The sequence below is a fragment of the Miscanthus floridulus genome, chromosome 2 (assembly GCF_019320115.1).
Source record: "Miscanthus floridulus cultivar M001 chromosome 2, ASM1932011v1, whole genome shotgun sequence".
NCBI lineage: Eukaryota > Viridiplantae > Streptophyta > Magnoliopsida > Poales > Poaceae > Miscanthus > Miscanthus floridulus.
The window spans coordinates 146,882,086-146,901,327 of record NC_089581.1 but is presented as its reverse complement, the minus strand read 5'-3'; the positions used below and the strand labels follow the sequence as shown (position 1 = coordinate 146,901,327).

The 19,242-nt window shown below is 41.7% G+C and overlaps 1 pseudogene; it reads left to right on the top strand.

Annotated features, from left to right (window-relative positions):
- The first annotated feature begins 13,025 nt into the window (after window positions 1-13,025).
- LOC136540013 (neutral/alkaline invertase 1, mitochondrial-like) lies at window positions 13,026-18,323 on the top strand (annotated as a pseudogene).
- The last annotated feature ends 919 nt before the right edge of the window (window positions 18,324-19,242 follow it).

Here is a 19,242-nt window from a genome sequence, read left to right as displayed (position 1 = left end):
ACCCTTATGGAATAGATGAACACTAAGAATTACTTGTTTATGCTATTCATTATTCATGTTTACATTGATCATGTGTTTTGTATTGGGAATTGAAACAACTTGTTGCTACTCTTAAGCTAAAATTATGACAACTAAAATCTAAATGTTGTTAAACCTGTGGCAAGCCTTTTGAGCCTCATGAACCCCATGTTACACTTGTTGAGTACGACATGTACTTACGCTTGTTTATTTTCATTATTTGGATAAAAATCCCAAATGGGTAACAGATGGCTATGGGTATGATGATTTTCCTGAGGACTTCTAGACTTGTGGTCAACCAGTCGATGTTTCTGTGAAATGGAGCTTCCACGAGAGATCTTTTCATTATACTTCTGCTATATCTATGTGAAGACTCTGTCTTAATATTCATGATGTAATAAACACTTGTGATGATACTATTCATAATTTGTCGGCTTATATATGTGACTGATCTCTGGGCGCACTTAAGATTTTGCATCCTATTTTATTCTTAAAATTAGGTGTGACAAATTGATATTAGAGCCATGTTGACTGTAGGACTCAAGCCTAGTTAGCAATGGTCGTTTTAGCTTCTTTTGCTTCACTCATTTCCTTGCTAAAGTTTTATGCTTCTTTTGCCCTACTCTATTATAAAAAATATTGCTTCTAATCTAATCTAACTAAATCTAATTCTGTAGATGGCTCATGCCAGTAAGACTGCCGGCATCAGCACCGAAGGTTACTACCAGCCTCGTGGGTTGTCCATGGAGCCTGAGTAGGAGGAACCCTAGGAACAAGAATTTGATTCGCCAACACCGGTACCTACACCTACGCCAGTCCAGGAGGACAACTAACCGACGATGATGATGAGGAAGACGTCGTTGAAGAGGATGAGCCGATCCCGCCCCTTGGATGGATGACAAAAGTTTGGTATAAGCCGGGATGTGAATCCTCCGTTTCACACCACCGACTCATGAACATGCTTCAGACCAACTACGACGACTGGGATGCAGCTATGGAGTATGTCTGTGAAGAACATACACACCCTCTAGAAGATACCTATTGGAAGACTAGGGTGTGCATCTCCATCAAGGACAAACAGAAAGGCGCATATCAGCTGGATTCAAACTATACGCATCATGCCCACTGTGTCACCATGGAGGACAGCATAGAAGATGCAGCCGCTGAAGCTTGCATAGGCCTCCGTGGTCACCGATTCGAGGATATGAAAGATGACCAATATCGATTCCTCCCTCACCAACACCCAGAATTGGGATGGGCAATGATGGACCCATAGGGCACGGATCCAACAACCCAAGTGATGGTACACTTTGGCTATGAGTCCGTAGCAAAGATTCACCGACTGGAGGATCAGTTGAAGGCACAGCAGAAAACCATCAAGAGACACCGAGAGGTGATAGATGAGCAAAGGGTGTGCCTCAACCTACCAAAGATGTACAAGGAGCTTCCCCATAAACCCCGCCGATAGATGTTGGAGTCCCTTTTATGTAAGAAAACGATAGTAGAACGAGTCAAGTTGAGTCTAGTCGAGCCTATTAGTGCGGTGTGAACATTGATGTGCCTAGTTGATTTATTATTATGGTTATGTGTGAGTTGGGTCTTTGTAATAAGTGATGGAACTTTGTGGGTATGTCCGCAAGTTCCATAGTTAAGAATATTAAAGTTTGGGTTAATAAATAAATAGTTGGGTTTGGTATAACTTGTTCTCTCGGAATCTATTTTTCGGAGCAGTCTGCACCTATCTCAATGCCAATTAAAATCTACTTGACTGAAAATTATGAAATTTTTATGGGAATAACTAGACTTGAGTATCCTTCCAATTCCTCTGGAATCATCCTCATATCTAATGTAGTTTGTGAGATATCGCTATTTCAAATAAAGTTTCTGCGCAGTCTGGAATCTGGAAATAGTTTCGGTTGTATCCTATTTTTGAGTAACCTAACGACAGAATCTGGGAATGTGGTCTAAATAAAAGTTGTAGATAATTTCTTAATATTTCCAACCATATAAAGTACGCCTCTTTTGGATATCTGGAACTCGAGATATGGCTGTTTTACCGAGCTGCTGACGTTGAGACTCGTCCAGAAAATTTTTAGAATGTATTCTAACTTGGAAGTTTCTAAATTTTGAATATTTGTGTTGGATAGCAGATGTCTGGGAAGAGAAAGAGGCCGAGGTCATGGAGGTGTTCCCCCACATCCACCACCACCACCACCACCACCAACTATTGAGCAGCTATTGGCAGTACAGACACAACTCATGCAAGCGTTGGTGCAGAATCAGCAGAACCAATAGGTTGGTGGAGCACCGCGTGATAAGCGTGGTGAATTTTTGAAGGGCCGTCCCTCGATGTTCTCTCATGCCACTAATCCACTGGAAGTAGATGATTGACTTCGTGTAGTGGAGAAGCAACTCAACATAGCATAGTGTGATGATCAACAGAAAGTGTTGTACGCTTTAGGATAGCTCCAGGGAGAGGCTCAAGACTGGTGGGAGTCATTTGAGAATAGACGTCCCGCTAATGCTCCTCCTGTCACCTAGCTGGAGTTTAGTGAGAATTTTAGATCCTATCACATACCTGAAGGACTGATAGAGCTTAGGCAGGAGGAGTTCAGAGCTCAAAAGCAGGGATCCATGTCTGTAGCTGAGTACCATGACAAGTTTGCTCATTTGTCACGTTATGCTCTGAATGAAGTGGCTGATGATGCTGATAAGCAACACCGCTTTCTCAAGGGTTTGTATGATGGTCTGCAACTCTAGCTTATGTCCAATACCTACCCCAATTTATAGACGCTGGTGAATCGTGTTATTGTTATTGACAATAAGCGCAAAGAAATGGAGGCCAAGAAGAGAAGGCTTCAGGGACAGGCCTCTAGAAGTAATACTCGTCCACGCACCAGCCCTCAGCAAGACTTCTAGCAGAGGTTCTAGGGACCACCCAATCAGTGGAATCGTGGTCAGTACCCTCAGCGCAACCAGAACCAGCAATAGAATGGCAATCAATGTCCTCAGTCGTAGAGTGGTCAATAGACACCACGACAGGGAAGACCCAACAATACTCCTATGAAGACTAGTGCCCCTAGCACTCCCAACAAGTGTTTTTGTTGTGGTAAAGAAGGTCACATGTCCTATAACTGCCTGGAGAAGCCCAACCAGCAAAACCCCCTAGAGGCAGAATAGCAACCAGAAGCCATCACATTATGGGAAGGTGAATCATGTGTCTATAGAGATGGCACTTGCAGAACCAGAAGTTATGCTTGGTATGTTCGATGTCAACTCAACCCCTGCCACTATTCTTTTTTATTCTACAGCTTCGCATTCATTCATATCACAAGCATTTGTTAGAAACCATAGCATACCATTATGTGCCATGCAAAATCCCATATTAGTAAACTCACCGGGAGGAAGTATGCAAGCTTCATATCATTGTCTTCTGACTAGTCTATTCTTAAGGGGGTAGAGTTCAAAGTTTGCCCCATTGTGTTGAGAGCATCTGGTATTGATGTGATTCTGGGTATGGACTGGATGAAACAACAACAAGCAGTGATTCAGTGTAAGGAGAAGGTAGTTGTTGTGACCGCACCAAATGGGGAAAGAATTAGTGTTGATGTGGTAGTACAAGCATAGTCGACAGCCATAGTGAACCAGCTTGATGATAGCGGCAACAAGGAGGATCCAGTGGTGGATGAATTTTTATATGTGTTCCCCGATGACTTGCCAGGTATGCCACCTAACCGTGACATTGAGTTTATTATTGAATTATTACCTGGAACTGCACCTATAGCTAAGCGTCCATATAGAATGGGGGTTAATGAATTAGAGGAACTTAAGAAACAAATAAAGAAGTTATAGGAGAAAGGTTTTATTCATCCTAGTTTGTCACCTTGGGGAGCACCAGTTATATTTGTTGACAAGAAGTATGGTACTCAGAGGATTTGTGTTGATTATCGGTCACTCAATGAGGTTACTATCAAGAACAAGTATTCGCTACCTTGGATTGATGACTTGTTTGATCAGTTGAGAGGTGCTTGTGTTTTTTCTAAGATTGATCTTTGTTCTGGTTATCATCAGTTGAAGATTCGTGCAACTGACATACCCAAGACAACTTTTACTACGAGGTATGGTTTGTATGAGTACATTGTTATGTCATTTGGTTTGACCAGTGCACCTGCCTACTTTTTGTACTTGATGAATAAGGTGTTCATGGAGTTTCTGGATAAGTTTGTGGTGGTATTTATCGATGATATATTGGTATTCTCCAAAATGGAAGAAGAGCATGTTGAACATCTAAGGTTGGTCTTGCAGAAGCTCGGGGAACACAAGTTGTATGCCAAGCGAAGCAAGTGTGAATTCTAGTTGAAGAAAGTTTTTTTCCTAGGCCATGTTGTCTCTAATGGTGGAATAGCAGTGGATCCAAGTAAGGTTAGAGATGTGTTGAATTGGAAACCACCAACCGATGTGGTAGAGATTTGAAGTTTCTTGGGATTAGCTAGATACTACAGAAGGTTCATAGAAGGTTTCTCTAAACTTGCCAAGCCTATGACAGCTTTGTTGGAGAAAAATGCTAAGTTTGTGTGGTCCAAGAAGTGCCAGGCTAACTTTGAGGAGTTGAAGAAGAGGTTGACTACCGCTCTAGTGTTGGTTTTACCAAATTTGAACAAGAGCTTTTCATCTATTGTGATGCATCTCGTCAAGGTCTCGGATGTGTTCTTATGCAAGAAGGCAGAGTGGTGGCCTATGCATCCCGACATTTGAGAAAGCATGAGTTAAATTATCCTACTCATGACTTGGAGTTAGCAGTAGTGGTTCATGCTTTGAAGATATGGAGGCACTATCTTATCGGGCATAAGAGTGACATCTATACTGATCACAAGAGTCTGAAGTACATTTTCACTCAGACGGATCTAAATATGCAATAGCGTCGATGGTTAGAGTTGATGAAAGATTATGATCTAGAGGTACACTATCATCCTAGAAAGGTGAATGTTATTACCGATGCTCTTAGCAGGAAGAGTTATGCCAATGAGGTGCAAGTGGCATCTATGTCAAGTGAGTTGTCACTGTTTACACCAAAATTTGGGAGAAGAATGCAGGAACTCGTAGGCTTTCAAGATTGTGCCAATCAAGGAATCGATTGCATGAAGATCAATATCAGCTGATTTAGATACGACTCTAGAATCGGATCTCTTGGAATGACGTTAGCGGATAGCGATGATGGGCTACGGTTGGCACTAGGAAACTACATATAGGACTCTACAAAAAGGGAAAGATTAGAGTCCAAGTTATCTTAAATTAGGAATGTTTTCCTCTATGCCGAAGATTGTACTGAGTCATACTCAAGTAGGATTCATTTTTAGGCTCCGGGTATAAATATCAAACCCCGGCTATTGTAAAACACGCACAATCAATCAAATACAAGTACTTTTTTCGGCTCTGGCCACCCCTTAGGAGTAGGAGTAGAGTAGATCTCGGTGAGTTCTTCAGCAAGTACGGCTACATCGATCTAGTTGACCTCCACTGCTTATCTATAAGTATCGTCATGGCTTATACCTCTGTTCGTATGGTTGCATTGATCCGATTGACCTCCACTATGACTCTGGTATGAGTTAGTTATCGATTCTTATCTAGTTCAAGTAAGGCTGCATCGATCTGGTCGACCTCCACTGCTCGAACTAGATTAAGGTCAAGTTATCGGCTCTATCTAAGGATGGCGTTCCTTCGGATAGATTCATTAAGTTACCGATATTGTTTATTGCTTCCATTATTTATTTAATTACAGCAATATCACTTCGCCCGATTGGGATTCATCTAGATCGGCCTTATATCCTTTTTAACACATTGTTTGTTAATCTAAATTTGATCTAATCTGTACTTTAAACGATGAGTTATGTTTTATCGGTTGTTTTATATCAATCTTAATCGTGCATAGCGTGCGGTTAAGGCATGTCTGATTTTGAGTAGATCTATTGGCTAGCGAAACCATTCCATAGCCTGTTATCATGGTCTATGTGATTCTGCCTCACACCCCACTGTTAGCACTGTGGAGTGGGGTTCGTTATTTGGTAGATCCATTCCTGAGAGGACATGACCTTAACTGTGCGCTATGCCTGAATCTACTGTTTTAGCCAATATCGAGCGCTTTCACGAATAGTTCACATCACGAGATCGTTGAAGTAGAGATAGGTTGAAAGATGTGTTAGCCCCATGATCTTATTATTGTATTACGGCCTGCATGATTCTGTCTCATGCCCCACTGATATTAGTAATAAGTTAGGGTCATCGAGTCTTTTGTTGTTTCTACGGCCTGCATGATTCTGCCTCATGCCCCACTAGTCATAGCGATAGATGAGATCTAATATGTTTATTAGATTTATTTTTATTAAATGGTTAAATGATGATGAGCTATTTCATTTATACAAAAGGGGTTCGATTACTCGCAGTCATTGGCTTAGCATGAACTAATTACTGTTGACATCTTAGTGCCATTGACCAATATTTGTCTAAATAATGATATTCATCCTGAACGATAACCGATTCTTCTTACATAACCCCATGAGCTTTAACTGATTTATTCTTATGAATATGCTGGAATCGACTATTTAGTCGATCTCCTTTCATATTGGCTCTCAGAGCCGCACATTCGGGACTATCTAGCAACACCGACACGTTCCGCCCTAAATTACTGATAAACTTTCTCTTATTGTCAATTGCAGGGTTAAATTGACTGGCACGTCTCGGGAGGAGCACGCAAGATTGACCACCGCTGCGCTGAAACTAGGCGGATCTCCCGCTCCATTGAGCAGACCCTTCCGGCTTGCTCGTGTGCCCTCGATACGGGACAAAATTTCTGTGTCGACACATGTTTCTGGCACGCCCGGTGGGACCCCACAATTTTCATGGCGGTTCACAACAACAATGACATCCTTATGGTACATTATGAAGATCTACCTGATGGAGATAAAGATGTCATTGGCAAAGCTACAGAAGAATTTTAGAGCAAATGTTTGTTGTCCTACACCAAAACACGTGATAACACAATTGTTTAGAAATTTCCACTACCAAGAGTTCTATTACACGAGCTGACACATACAGCCGAAGCTGAAGACAGGCGTTTCTTTATGAAAGTTGTAGACAAATCTGTTCGTGATGCCATATCAAGCCATAATAAAGCTTTCTTAGACACATTCCACAACGCCATGAAAGAGGCGATTCATGGGTTTCCAGTTGGTCAAGTTGGGCCGGCTTATTACAATATTCCAGATCCATCGACCCAAGGGACTAATCAAGTCGGTACGAGCCATCAAGAAGCAGCACCAGCTAGTAATGGTGATATCCAGGTAGTTAAGGGTTCATCTAAACAAGCTCAAGGTACTAGTACAAATTAGATACAGTATAATCTTGGACCATCAGTACAACATGTGCAACAGTCGGCGGGGCAAGGTTAGAACCAGGTGATCAATTTTGGCACATCAGGCCACATACCATCGTCGGTTTAAAAAATAGCACCATCAATTCAAAGGATCCGTAGAGATATAGATCTTTATGTCTATAATCAGAGACTTAAAGCGGCAAACCAGCAAAGGACCCAGCAGATAAAGATTCCACAAGGGTATCACTATGGCATAGATTATAACACCCTTCATATGATTCCGAATCTAGGGTACCAAGGCACATGAGATTTCAATCCACAGATATGTCAGCAGGTGTAGATAAATCCAAATTCAAATGCTGATGAGTTGCTGCTAAAGGTGACCGAGATGATGAAGAATCAGTTTGGTCTAAAGCCAAAAGGGCTGACCTTCTCGTACAAACGCCCATATCTAGAATGGTATGATTTGGTCACTCTTTCCACAAATTACAGGCTCCTAGAGTTCGCTAAATTCACTGGCTAAGACAGTATAAGCACGATAGAACATGTCAGTCGGTATCTTACACAATTGGGCGAAGCATCAGTTGAGGATGCCCATCGAGTTCGTTTCTTCTCCTTGTCCATGTTAGGGCCAGCCATCACTTGGTTTTCATCACTACCAGTTAATTCCATTTCCAATTGGGCTGACCTAGAGAAGAAGTTTTATACATATTTTTACACTAGGACTGGGGAAAAGAAGATAACCGATTTGAAACTATAAGGTAGAAGACTAATGAATTGGGCACTAAGTTTCTTTAGAGGTTTCGAGAGACTAGGAACTTGTGCTTCTCATTAAACTTGACTGATGATCAACTAGTTGCTTTAGTTGTCCAAGAAATGCTGTCAATGTGGAAAGAAAAGCTATTGGGATAAGAATTTGACAACTTGGGTCAATTGGCTCAACGAGTGGCAGCACTCAATAGCCAATTCTAGAGTATGTGTAGAGATACCCGATTCCAAAAGAGTACCACAGTGTCCGAATCTTATAATCCATACTCAGTTGATGACGGCTATGAAGATAAAGAAGAAGAGGTTGCTGCGGCTAAATGGAATTAGGGCAAGAAAACAGTAATGGTGCATAATCCTTGGGGAAGAGGAGTTGAGGAGAGCTATAACTTTGATGTCACTAAATCAGACAAGCTCTTCGATTTCTTGCTTGAGAAGGGACAAATCAAGTTGCCCGATAATCATGTTATGTTGCCCCTAGATCAGTTGAAGAATAAGAAGTTCTGCAAGTTCCATAACGCTACTTCTCATTCCACTAATGAATGCAGAATCTTTCGGTAGCATATATAGAGGGCTATTCAGCAAGAAAGGCTCAAATTTGATACGTCTCGGAAAACGAAAGTTGATAATAATCATTTCCTAGGAGATCAAAACATGGTTGATGCTGGGTTACTCAAAGGAAAGACTAAGGTCCTAACATCTACCAAATCAAGAGAAGCTAGAACAGTTGATCCCAAGATGCAAATATCGGCCGACGAATACAGGAAAATTAAGAGACGTCACGATAAGCAAAAGAGCCGATATGAGCAGGGGGAAACGTCAAAAGATGGGGCGACAAGGCCATGAGTTACATCTTGGATCCTATTGAATAAGTAGCAGCGACAGAAGGAAAAGAATTATCAGCATTGGTTAAAGGATCAAGAATACCAGCGTCAACTGGAAAAGGAGAGGTACGAAAGGAAACAGGCTAAATCACATTGGAATTGTCTTTTCTTCAGACATTGCTGGAATAAAGGTTTGAAGTTGACTACCAGACATGACTGTCCAGAATGCAGCAATCAATATTGGGAGTTTAGGCAATCTCAAATCAATCGCCGGTCTGTCCATGCTCAAGATGCATATCATCATAATAACATGGATCGGTGAATAAAAAATAAAAGTATTCATGATCGGCTTGGAAAATGAGTTGTTGACCAAAATTGGGCTGATTATAAAGAAGAAGGTAACGAGAGAGAACATGTTTGGCAGGAAGGCCAATGGTGTCTAGGAGGTTTAACAAGAAGCCATAAGAGAAGGGTGCACCGCCTAAGGAATAAAGAGTTGAAACAGGCTCAGGCATCTGGTAAACCTCAAGTATGGCGTACTAAGCAAATAGCCAATAGAAAGCAACCATCGGCTAATATCTAGATGACTTTTCTGTTGCCATCAGAATTCAGAGCTCCGGCAGATCAAGAAGTTTATTCAGATTTTGATGAATCAGAGTATGAGGAGATAGTTGCCAAGTTGACAGTTGTACAGCAGGCAATATTTGATAAACCAGTCAAGCATCGACACTTAAAGGCTTTATATATGAAAGGTTTTGTTGATGGGAAGCCGATGAACAAGATGTTGGTGGATGGAGGTGCTTCTATCAATCTTATGCCTTACACCACTTTTCGTAAACTTGGTAAAGGACCAGGAGATCTGATGGAGATTGACATGATGCTTAAAGATTTTGGAGGTAATGCATCTAAGACCCGGGGGGATAATAAATGTTGAATTGATAATCAGAAGTAAGACTCTGCTCACCACATTCTTCGTCGTCGATGGAAAAGGGTCGTACAATTTGCTCATTGGTCATGATTAGATTCATACAAACTGTTGTGTGCCATCGACCATGCTTCAGTGTTTGATTCAATGGCATAGAGATGATGTCGAACTGGTTTGCGCTGATGAATCTGTGAGCATCGTAACAGTCGATCCAGTCTTCTGGGAACTAGGAGACTTTGAATGCTTTTCTGGTAAGTTATGGGAAGGAGGCTTCATTAAAATCAGCAATGGAAGCCAACAGTCGATGCAAGCAATCGACTCTGAGAGTTTGTTTTAGTAAAAAGTCACGGCTTCACATCGGCCATTGGATTAAGGAAAAATAAGCATTAGTCCTAGAGATGGGTTTAGGCTGACGTATGTGAATGCTAAGTCGAATCATAAGTGCGATTCAGAGTTGATAGGTTTCTTAAAGGAATTCTTTTTTCTTAATGGGATGCTTGACCTAGGTTGATCAATCGTTTAACCTTTGGTATGAAAAGTTCTGCGGCATAATATTTAAAGGGATGTTATCCTAGCATTTGATCAACACTTGATAGTCGATTCATTTGGTCGTCGGCTCTAATAGCTGGTACCAGAAAGGTATCGCCTCTAGTTCAAAAAATGAAGAAAGTTAAAAGATATGAAAGCCGATACGATATGTATCACCTCCAGAGCAAAGAATAAAAATAAAGACAGTCATACACAAGGACATTGCACTAAGACACATTCATGGAAAAGCAAGAGACTTTGTTCATTGATTCGCCCTGAGTACAAACTAATCAAAGACCTTGTTCACCACATCCTGAGCAGGTGTGATGTCCACAATGGCCTCAGCCGCGATGACAAACTCTTCGAGCAGATCCTCATGCTCCTCAGGGCCGTCGCCCATTGGAAAACACATCTCCATGGCGTGGAGCTCGTACCTAGTCTGACCTTGTGCCACGGTCAGCGCCACCACCGCACCATGACGAACGCCGTGAAGGGTGATCTCCTGAACGTGGGCCGAAACATCGTGAAGACGAACATTGATGAGGGAGCCCTGGGCATTGACGACGTCTACGGCCACGTTCATCACCAGTTGGAGAGACTCCAACTGCGCTGTCAGGGCTGACGATCACAGAAACAGGAGAGTTGTCAACATAGAAGACAATGGAAATTGGAATAAAGTGTTCCGGGAACTCATCTTACCTGCCACCATAGCATCAGACTCAGCCAGCCATGCTCGGACAGCGCTGGCCTCCTCCTCAGCCGCGTGAAGAGCAGCCTGAGAGACCCCGAGGCGGATCTCGACTTGGCCGTTGTCCCAAGTCACCTTTGAATAATGATTCTGAGCCATCCTCCACTCATGAAGGAAATGCCGAGCATCGTCGCCATTGTAGGAGTTGAAAGAATCCGACGACGAGGTCGGTGCAGAAGATGTTGCATCGGAGGGCTCGCGCGGCCCTGGGAAGGGGACGAAGACTGTCATTCACAACAAACCTATAGGTCAATCAGAATAGTTCATCATCATAAATAGGAAATGTCAATCTCACCTCATGTATCGGAGACACTGGTTCATCGGCATGATCTCCTCCGGGAACTCCTCCGTCGCGCGCTTGCTTTGATTGTCCTCACCGGTCATGAAGGATGATTGGATCTACGGAAGGGAGAAAGAAAACCACTGTAGGGTTTCGGCAGGAAGAGGAGAGCAAAGGAACAGTTGTGAATGGAGATGTGTTTGAGGCCGAAGCCCTCGGCTGGTATTTAAAGACATGAAGCGAAAAGGCGAACGCCTCGGAACACGTAAAAGACAACCGCAATTAATAGAAGGCGAAGCGCCACTTCATTAATGCCGATGAGAATACAGCGTTGGGTAACTGAGGGCAGAAAATCGAAGGGTTCTCTTAATAAAAGCTAGGTTTTTAGACTTAATTGGATTAAGATGGGAAGTACGGAGTCGGCTATTTTCAAATCGGCTCTTTAGCCGAAAACAAGGAATATAGCGAAGCAACGAAAAATATGGCTATCATTGGTTCTACACAAGACACGTGTTAACATACAGATCATAAGTTTAGAACACCCTAGATGACTTTCAGTACTTCTAGCTGGATAGCATCAGCTTCTGTAATCTTTCGCTCGTATTCTTCGGCTGTTCCAGGAGTGCTCTCAAGACTACTTCGGATGGTTCTGCCTTCTTTTACTTTGGCCAATAGTTCCTGTTTCTTCTATTTGATGGTATCAGTTATTTGGGTCAGAGTGGACTTGCGATGGTCAATGGCAGCCTTCATGTTTTCCAGCTCCTTCTCAAGTTCTGCACGCTTGATTTTCAGTTGAGACAACTCTAGATCGGTCCTGAGGGAAGAGTTCTTCAAGTTATCAATCAACTGCGTCAGCTCTTTAGCCTCTTGCCTATTGGAGTTTCCCTTGGCCAGCAAGGCTTCACGATTAGACAAGTTCCCCTGGGTCTTTTTCACCTTCAGGGCCTAATCTTCGAAAATAGACAAAGATGACAAGACTCTGGAGAGAGCTAGGGATGGATCACCCTTAATGGCCAAAAAGACTCTTTGCATTGAATCAATATCTTGGACCAAATCAGCTATATTCTTCTTGAATATTGGCAAAATATTTCTTAGCCAATTTCTGGTCTCCTCCGACAAAGCTTCATTAGAAGAAGTGATTGACGATCTGATTTTATCTTCATCAAAATACTCCACAAGATCAAAAGAATAGCTTCGGGCTGGAAGACTGAGTGCCTGTGTACAACGAAAATCTTGATTAGGAGGTTTGAAGCGATTTATCACAAAGTGGATGGCGAAGAGGATACAGTACCTTCTCTGTAGTAGCCTCTATCTGAAGAGGGGGAATAGCTGATGATGCACCAATAACATCTGGTTGAATCGGGGAATTCTAGCGTTGGTATCTGCAATGACAAGGGAAGATTTTTTAATTCATGTTTGTTGCAAAGAAATGAGCTAAGTATATGACTTTCTTACCATCGGTTGTGTGCTGGACCAGGGAATCGATAGTTTGGACATCGGCAACATCAGGATGATTTTCAACAAGGAGATAGTCAGACTCTTGCTCTTGCATGAGTGTTATCTGACGTATGCTCAGCCGCGCGGTCGTCAACTACTGCGGCAGCGCCGTCGGGACGGTGGCCGCGAACGATCCGTCCACCAGCCAGATGCTCAATTATGACCAGGTGTTCATTAGGGACTTCGTGCCGTCGGCCATCGCGTTCCTCCTCAAGGGCGAGAGCGATATTGTGAAGAACTTCCTGCTCCACACGTTGCAGCTCCAGGTGAGCCGTGCAAACCTCGGAATGACTTAGTAAATGCACTTCACTTGTGGTGTAGTGGCATACTGTGCTTTTTTTTTACTTGATGAAATGTAGTTTTGGTGAAGGTATAATTCTCTTTGTAAAGTTGGTGATGTCTGATTGCTCTGGATTATTTACTTGAATAACCAATTTAGAACCTGAGAATTTTAATCTCTGGTGAACAATCATTTAAATTACAGCTATATAAAATCTCTAGGATTTAGACACCCTACCAGAAAATTGAACGGTTGAAAACATTGGAGCATTGGACAATTTGATTAAGAAAACAAAAAGTTTTCTGATTTCATATTCTCACCTACATCTAGTCCAGCAATACCGTAAACTGCTCAAGTGCCATTTCTGTCAGAAGAGGGCATGCATTGATCATAGTGGCCATTCCAGCAGCTGCCAAGAGGTTTCAAATGCTGAGTCAAGATCACATAAAAAAAACAGGGTACCTGCAATTTGGACGCAGCGTTCTTTGCTCAGAACTCTTTTGGGAGGGTTGCTGCACAATTGTTCACTTAAGATCCTTACAGTTTTGAGGGATTTTAATGTCTTTTGGCGTGCACATGCGCAGAACTAATTTGACAGTGGTCCATAATTCTTTTGGACTAAATTAATTTGAGGAAGGGCGGGCCTGGTGCAAGCAGTAGAGTCTTACCGCCTGTGACCGGAAGGTCCCGGGTTTGAGTCACGGTCTCCTCGCATTGCACAGGCGAGGGTAAGGCTTGGCACTGACACCCTTTCCCAGACCCCGCACAAAGTGGGAGCTCTCTGCACTGGGTACGCCCTAAATTAATTTGAGCTATTTCAGTTATCTCTTTAGCTTTTTTTCATTAGATTATTAAGATTATCATGTAGCATTAGTGATATGGCCAATATAGCTGATTGCCTTTGGGTATTTGGCGTTAGTTATGAACTGAAGCTTGTAGTCATATGTAATCCATAGGCAAACATTACAATGCTAAGTGTAAAATACTTCTGCATTTAAAGGTAGCCCACATACTATGAACCAGAGAAGTGTAAGAGTCTGTTGGTTTGACCTACCATAAGTGGTACTCTTGGTTTTCTGTGGGCATAAGGTTAAGATAAAGAAAGTTATAGAAAGATTATATTATCAGTTTCGTATTTAATGCTGGTCACAGTTGAGGTTTCTGTTTCATTCAATAGCTATGCCCTCCATGATCAGATCGTAGGAATACTGCCTTGCAAAACCAGGATCATGTGTCATCAGCATTTAGTTTATGAATATTGATGCTTGTTGATTATTTGTAACTATTTATATGTATGCTAGGAAAGATGGTTAAACTAATGTTCTCAGGTAAAGTTATTAGAGAAGGCATAAATCTAGTTTTATCACATGGTATGTCATACACACTAGAGACTTGAATTGTTTTAAAAGCAATTTGGTACTTTATTTTTACTAATGTTATTGGGGATATAGGATATTGAGAACTGATATCTGAGACATATATGATAAATGTTGCCTTGTCAAAAGAAGCCTATCATTTTTTTTCTCGTCATCCCAAGTGGTATGCATGGAAGTACAGCTATACCGCAATTTTTTTTTTTTTGAAAACCCTGTAAAATAGTACTATACACACACACAAGGGGTACATAGATAAATGCACTGCTTTACTGGCTCACCAGTTGGCTAGTTTATCACCCCAATTCTGAACCTTTGATTCCCTCATACTAGTTAGCTGGAGCAGCAGACCAGCAACCAATACACCAGTGGAGCAACATGCCCAACCTTGTGAAGCTATGTCCCCATCAACTTGTCACTTGAGCCTTCACATTAGCTGCATCCTGCCTCACTTGTCTACTGGGAGAAATGATGTCAGGATTTGTGTGGGCGTGTGTGTGAAGGGACAATGTAATCAAATTGCCTAGCATTATTCTGTGATGCCTACTGTACTGGTATATTGTGTGCGTGATGACTATTGACTAGTCTGATTGCGTGACTTTGTATTATTTCATGATGCTCTTTGGTGTACAATAGATACATATACTTTGCCCCCATTTAATTTTTAATACATGTACAGCCTCTGTTTCCAAATAATTCTCGACCTATTTTCTTTTCACAAATAGACTTGGTACTTTATGATTCCCAATGCATGCAACAACACTTTTATGATCCCAATGAATACCTGTGGATTGATCCATCTAGATATATTTTACCTTTTCATGTTAATGAGTGGCACTTTGGTCAAATTTTATCCAAAATCTTTGTGCTTAGTTATGCATGTTTGCCTGTTTGGTCAAAACTGTTAGTATTTGAAAAGGGAGGAAGAAATTGGTATCTTCTGCTGAAATGTTTAATTTAACCAATACCAAAATCCTAGCTCCACTGATCCTCCAATGTTGGGGTGCTTTTCTGGTTGATTATTGGGTAGCATAGGACGCTGCATTTTAACACGTTTCTTGGCATCGTGGCATCACACTGCTAGCTCATGAATGTATTCGCTCACTCTAAATATCAAACTAGTAGGAAAAGTAACAGTTTCCTTTCTTTTTTGTCTATTAGAGTTGGGAGAAGACCGTGGATTGCTATAGTCCTGGTCAAGGGTTGATGCCTGCTAGTTTCAAAGTTAGATCTGTGCCTTAAGATGGAAATAGTGAAGCATTTGAGGAGGTCCTTGACCCAGATTTTGGAGAGTCAGCCATTGGACGTGTAGCACCTGTTGACTCTGGTGAGTATTTCTATGGAGTCATACTGTAGTCATGAAGATCAGGGTTTTCTTACATCTGTTTTAGATGATAAGCTCTCTTTTTCTAAGGTCTTTGGTGGATAATCCTGTTAAGGGCATATGGAAAAATTACTGGAGACTACGCTCTACAAGAAAGGGTTGATGTGCAGACAGGCATCAGGCTAATACTGAATTTGTGCTTGTCTGATGGATTTGACATGTTTCCTACATTGCTTGTAACTGATGGATCATGTATGATTGATCGGCGGATGGGAATACATGGTCATCCTCTTGAGATCCAGGCAAGCTGATGAACCCTTCTCTTTACATTCTCAATCATGTTAGGTAACTTTTGGATGATGTTATGGTCGGCCTTGATCATAAGGTCAAACCCATGATCCCTGTGTAGTCAATATGTTGTTGGTCAAATGGCGTTTAACTTACGATATGTTTGGTTAGTTTTTGCATGATGATATTATTCAGATTTTGAAATTTCTTGCTATCTAGTCTCTATTCAATATTTCAATTTGACTTTTTTGGTTGGTATTTGAATTGCCATATGTTTAGGTTGTCCATTTGACTTTGTGACTGTTATTTACTATCTAGTACCTATAAGACCTTTAAATGTTTTTGAAATTGCATGGGCTCCATATATTAGATAAAATCAGTACATATGGAAAATGACTCTCATAAACATTTTATGGGATCTGTTTCACAGGCTCTGTTCTATTCTGCTTTACGCTGTGCCCGAGAAATGATTGGTGTAACCGATGGATCCAAGAACTTGATCTGTGCTATTAACAACAGGCTCAGTGCGCTGTCATTTCACATCAGAGAGTATTATTGGGTTGATATGAAGAAGATAAATGAGATTTATCGCTATAAGACTGAGGAGTACTCCCATGATGCTATTAACAAATTCAACATCTACCCGGAGCAAATTCCGTCTTGGCTTGCAGACTGGATTCCTGTGAAAGGCGGTTACCTTATAGGCAATCTGCAGACAGCTCACATGGATTTCAGGTTTTTCTCCCTAGGGAATCTGTGGGCGATTGTCTCATCTCTTGCTACTCAAAGGCAAGCAGAGGGTATTCTGAACCTTATTGAAGCCAAATGGGATGACATAGTAGCCAACATGCCTCTCAAAATATGCTACCCTGCACTAGAGTATGAGGAATGGCGTATCATCACCGGCAGTCATCCCAAAAACACGTGAGCAACTGAACTTTTTATATTTTTTTGGTTTTCTTCTGAATATTCATATCATCATATGTTTTATTTATGATGATACAAAAAGCCCAGTACTTAGAGAATAGGAATGTTAAAAATCCAGTACATCCAACATTTAAGAACGTCAATATCTATATGAGGCCCTAAAATGTGGTGAATTAGCACCTCCTTTTCTCTCTTAATACTCACCAAAAGCAAGACCAGATGCATTAACCAGGTTGGCTTGCATTGCCTTTATTTTCAGGCCCTGGTCGTATCATAATGGTGGATCTTGGCCTACACTGTTGTGGCAGGTATACTTAGGGCACGTTTAGTTCGTGAAAAATTTTGGGTTAGGCTACCGTAGCACTTTCGTTTGTATTTGGCAATTAGTGTCTAATTATGGACTAATTAGGTTCGAAAGTTTCGTCTCGCGATTTCTCACCCAACTATACAATTAGTTTTTTTTATCTATATTTAATGCTCCATTCATGCGTCCAAAAATTCGATGTGATGGACAAAAACCAAAAAATTTTGGAACTAAACGCGCCCTTAAGTTATTCGCTACATCTTGGGACTTGACATCCTCTGTCCAAGATGCTCCTGAAAGTTCGCCCTATTAGAATGATGATCAATATTTTGTCTTGGTTTTTTCAGTTCACCTTAGCCTGTATCAAGATGGGTAGGCGTGACTTGGCACGGAGGGCAGTTGAGGTGGCAGAAAAGAGGCTCTCAGATGACAAGTGGCCAGAGTATTATGACACCAGGACAGGAAAGTTCATTGGGAAACAATTGCGGCTATATCAAACTTGGACCATTGCGGGATATCTGAGCTCTAAGATGTTATTGGACTGTCCGGAGATGGCATCCATACTAATATGCGATGAAGACTTTGAGCTGCTGGAAGGGTGTGCTTGCAGCTTGAATAAGAATGCTCGCACCAAATGCTCACGTCGTGCGGCCAAGTCGCAGGTTCTTGTGTAGTTCCATGCCTGTTCTTGACCCAAAAGCTGCAACGCTCCTTCAACTTGTGTAATTGTTCGTCACAGAAGCTGGCACTAGTTAGTAGTTACTTCAGCAGGATGATCACAGACCACCTATGCCGATTATTTTGGCGAGTTTGTGGTTGATCCATTCATACCGGAGTATACGTTGTTGGGAGTATACGTTGTTGTTTGTACATTTTATGCGAGTGTTCGGCTGGCTGGCCGGCTGTGGCTGGGCTGGCCAGCCCACTAGTGTTTTCAGACAGAACGGTATTTTTTCTCATAATAATCAGTCGGAACAGTATTTTGATTTATTTTTCAGTCCTGCCGAACAGGGTGCATGTCCTGCCAGTCAACTCAAGTTGATTGGTAGGTTTTTTTTTGTAAGCAGACAACATGTTCTTATTTCAGGTTCAGTTCAGAGGACTGGACCTCGGTACATGACAGAATGGAGACATACTCAGTAGAGGTCTAGCAGCAAACAGTCATGACTCGTGAGCCAAACAGGTTTTTCATCATGGCTAGATCATGTGTGCTTCCCGTGCAACTCTGAGCAGCCAAGATCTGGAATTGATTTTTGCACTGATGCACCATCTTCAACACACTGCTGATTTGGTCCATCAATGCATCCTCTGGCGCCTGCAAGAACAGGTGAAATTTCATCTCTGCAGTCCTTGATTCTAATTTCTGCCGTAACTTGTTATGTACTCCTATCTCCGTAATTGGTTTGAATTTCTGCTTCCTATCTGCGTAATGGGGCCTTGTTTAGTTCCCTTCAAAATTCCAAGTTTTTTCACTCTCTCTTCATCACATCAATTTTTAGCCGTTTGCATGGAGTATTAAATGTAGGTAAAAAAAATAACTAATTACACAGTTTAGTTGGAAATCACGAGATGAATCTTTTGAGCCTAGTTGGTCCACGATTGAACAATATTTACCAAATAAGACGAAAGTGATACTATTCATCAGGTTGAAAAAACTTTCAATCTAAACATGGCCTGGGTTTGAATTTCTCCTCTGTTGCACATATAGAGAGCATTTAACTTCTGGGAGAACTGACTTGACAATGGTGACCACTGGGTCTGCCTGGTCACTTTTTAATGCCCTTCAGTTGCA